Here is a 3414-nt window from a genome sequence, read left to right as displayed (position 1 = left end):
GCCTGCCCTGCTGTCCCCTGATCATGCGAGTGGCCCTCTTCTTAGCCTGTCTGTTGCTTGTTTCTTAGTACCGTGTTCCTGCTTGGTTTTGTGTGCTTCCTTTATGCTTGGGAGCATGGGCCATAGTGCTGTACTCAATGGTATATTTACATTTGCTTTGATGATTGGCACTAGCAAGTATTAAACCTAAAAGTAACAGTTTGCAAAAAGAGCCCTTTTAACCTCTGTTTGAAACTCTTAAGGGAGTGATTTTTCATTCATGTCTGCCTAGGATGCTTTATCCAAATCTTTATTTTTCTAATTAAAAAATAAAAACTGCTGTTGGGTGCTTGCCCCTTGGATGGTGGGCTGCTCTTACCCACAATGTACTCATTCTGAATTCTGTCCTAGGGCTGATTTAGTTGGCACCAGGGGACTCCAGCAGTAGATGGAAATCCTCAGGTGGCAGAGAGCCACCGTAGGAAGTGACAGCTCTTTCAGGTGATAGACTGCTCCGGCATTATGGCAAGAGGATGGACAAGGATATCCTATGTTCCAGTGATCCTCAGGTAATAGAATAGGCCTCAAAACTGTTATCATATAGTATGAATTATGTCAGCCTCCTTGCTGCTCAGATTTATTTGCAACTGACCCAGTCATTGTATCACACCAAAACTGGAGAAGTGTAAGTTTGGCTTAAAGCCATATTTGCAGTGCTTCCTAAGCAGTGTGATGTGGATCAGGATCTGCAATAAAGCTGGTGTGTTGTTTGACTTGCTCATTGGTAGACTGCGGTGTGGCTTGTTTAAGCTTACTGTTTTTGCAGTGTTTGCACAGTGCTTCAAAGGCTTTATGAAGCCCACATAACTATTAGGTATGTGACATGGTAACGCTGCATTGTGGTGAACTGGTCTCAGGCTCCTTCCTCAGTTCTGCCAATAAAGTAAAGGTGAATGAATAAAGGATGGAGCAAGAGAGACCTCTAGTGTCTAGTTAAACTAAGCAGATACCGTTCCTTTTAAATACATTCAGGAAAATTCTTTCTATTTGCATTTGGATATGTTCCTCTGGTTAAACTACAACCCACACAATTACTTAATATACTATCAGTTCAGAAATAGAAATGCCACTTAATTGAAGCTAGCAGTTAAGGCCTCACTGCTGGTAATCAGTATCCTCTGTGTATCAAGTAAAATTGAAATGATATTGTAGCTCTAATGGAGCAGGAAAAATATGAGAGGCAAGGATTTTTGTGGATGATAGCTTTTAGTTGGACCAGCTGTATAGTTGAGTGGGATACAGATAAGCTTTGGGGTATGAAGTACCCTTTCTCAGGTAAGGAGACCTGAAGAAAAATCCTTGCCTTTTGCATTCCTTGTAATCAATGCAACATGCTGTGGTAAAGTAATTTTTAATTCCAAGTTTACAGTGTTATTACTAGTATGCATCATAGCCACAAAACTAGGCAAAGTCAAATATTATATGTTGAAGAGGCCCAAGTTTATTATTATTTCTTTTTGTCCTCTAGACTCCCTACAGATTCCATCTAAGAGCACTTTCTATTGTGTGTTTGTGTGTGTTCACGTGCACATGTGTATTCACTTTTTTGAGAAATGTGCATTTCTATTCTGTTTATGCCTTGGCACACATGTCACTATGCTCTGTTGATGAATGACTTCTCAGTGCCCGGCTATTACCTCCCAAGCAATAGTTCATGTAAGCATGAGCAGGTTACTCAGTGTATGAAAGGATTTGTTCCTCCCACCCTCATTGCACAAATACTGTAATTAGAACTGCTGCAAGCTGTTTCCATTCAGGAAAAGCCTGTTTTAAACTCTGTCATTCTCACAAATTCTTGCAAACAGGCTTTTATCTGTCACTTTGGAACTGGTCAGGGTCACCCCTTTGTTTGGCTCATTAGTGCTGCCCGCAGGAAAACCAGCAGCGTAGCCCATCTCTCCCATGTTTAACAGAATTCTTCTAGGCTCACAAACATGGGCATCTATGTATACAAATGGAGTTTTCTTACCATGTATATGCTATACAGATTTTGAACTGAGGAGGTGCTCTTCATTACTGTAGTTTCCCTCTCCCATTGTTCACTGTTTTAAGACCCAGAGCTCTGGAGCCTGCCAGGCTAGGGACAGACATTACATATACACTGGTTTAAGTGATCAGAAACTGGCGAAACCTGTAACATTCAGTGCATGGAAACCAGTTTCAAAATTGCCAAAACTGGTTTGAGATAAACCTGGTTGAATATAGTATTGGACTTAACTGATTTGTCTCAAACTAGTTTATGCAATATCTGTTCCAGACCCCTGTGTCCTTCCTTAGTCAGCAGTGATGGTTTGGTGGAAAGAAATGAGGTGCTGTCCTGCCTTCCATTCTGGGCCCTTCAGCTGCTGAGCAAAATGTAGAACACCCTCGTTTCCCATTTAAGTGAATGGGAACTGAAAGCATTCATCTCTTCACAAACCTCAGAGCTGTGAGGAGCCTGGGGTGAGAATCAAGATTTTACCCAGGCTTCTCTACAAATTATAGTGATCTTTGGCACAGTAAAACCATGAGACCTCATAGTTAGTTTCAGAAATAAAGTCTATCTTAACAATAATCATTCCACTTTTATGATTACAAGTATACACATGCAACACAAAGGAGAACAATAGGAAAGACTGCCTAATCTAATTGCTACTCTTATTTTGTAGAAACTTATTGTTGGCTCACAAAATTAGCTGCAGTTGTACAGTTTTGGTTTTATGTTTTGTTTTATTTTCTAAAGATGGAGTGGGTGTCTTGCTTGGTGTAAACTTCTCCTAGGTTTGAATATAATTGATTGTAACAATGTGTGTCCTTAGATTGTAAATCCTTTCTTTTCTGGAGCAGTCAGTTGTTGCAATTATGATTTTTTTATTTTGGGTAAGCTGGATTGGAGGTTCTGACAGGGTTTTCAGTTGATTGTAAGGGAATGTTTACAGGGGTCTTTTACTGTGTTCAGTTTGGGTGAGGATGTTTTCAAGTGCCTCTTTTTGATACTTACTGCCTTAGCCCTTGGAGAGAAATAAGGTGTTTTATCCTATTGAAGGCTTAAACTTCCCTTCCCTCCCTTCTTTATGCAGTTGCCTAGTTTTGAGGATTCAGCCATTAGTAACCCAGATGATACAAAAGTCAACCCAATAATTCTTGATATTGTAAATATTTAAGGATCCATAGAGAGTTGGATAAATATTTCCTGGGAAGTGCTATCATAGCATAATCAAGCATATTCATTTTTGGTACCCTTAATCTTATACTAGCACATCTAGATTCACCTCCAAGGAGGATTATTCTGCACTGGTCCGGTCCTGCAGGGAGCAAACCAGGAAAGCTAAGGCTGCAACTGAACTCCAACTAGCTTCAAGCATCAAGGACAACAAAAAGTCCTTTTTCAGATAT

The 3414-nt window shown here is 40.2% G+C and overlaps 1 protein-coding gene and 1 long non-coding RNA gene across 3 annotated transcripts in view; one reads left to right on the top strand and one right to left on the bottom strand.

The window, feature by feature from the left end:
• The window catches only part of LOC109309623, a 21817-nt gene that overhangs the window by 1925 nt on the left and 16478 nt on the right, over positions 1-3414 (top strand). For both annotated transcript variants that reach the window (XR_002100986.1, XR_002100987.1), the window contains exon 2: positions 391-548. This is a non-coding gene — a long non-coding RNA (uncharacterized LOC109309623). The remainder of the gene's footprint in view (positions 1-390; positions 549-3414) is intronic.
• SCOC (short coiled-coil protein) overlaps positions 1-3414 on the bottom strand; it is a 22440-nt gene that overhangs the window by 6451 nt on the left and 12575 nt on the right. The gene's annotated exons all lie outside the window — the stretch shown is intronic.

Source organism: Crocodylus porosus, unplaced genomic scaffold (assembly GCF_001723895.1).
Source record: "Crocodylus porosus isolate Cpor-Errol unplaced genomic scaffold, CroPor_comp1, whole genome shotgun sequence".
Lineage (NCBI taxonomy): Eukaryota > Metazoa > Chordata > Crocodylia > Crocodylidae > Crocodylus > Crocodylus porosus.
This window is presented reverse-complemented; position numbering and strand designations above follow the sequence as displayed.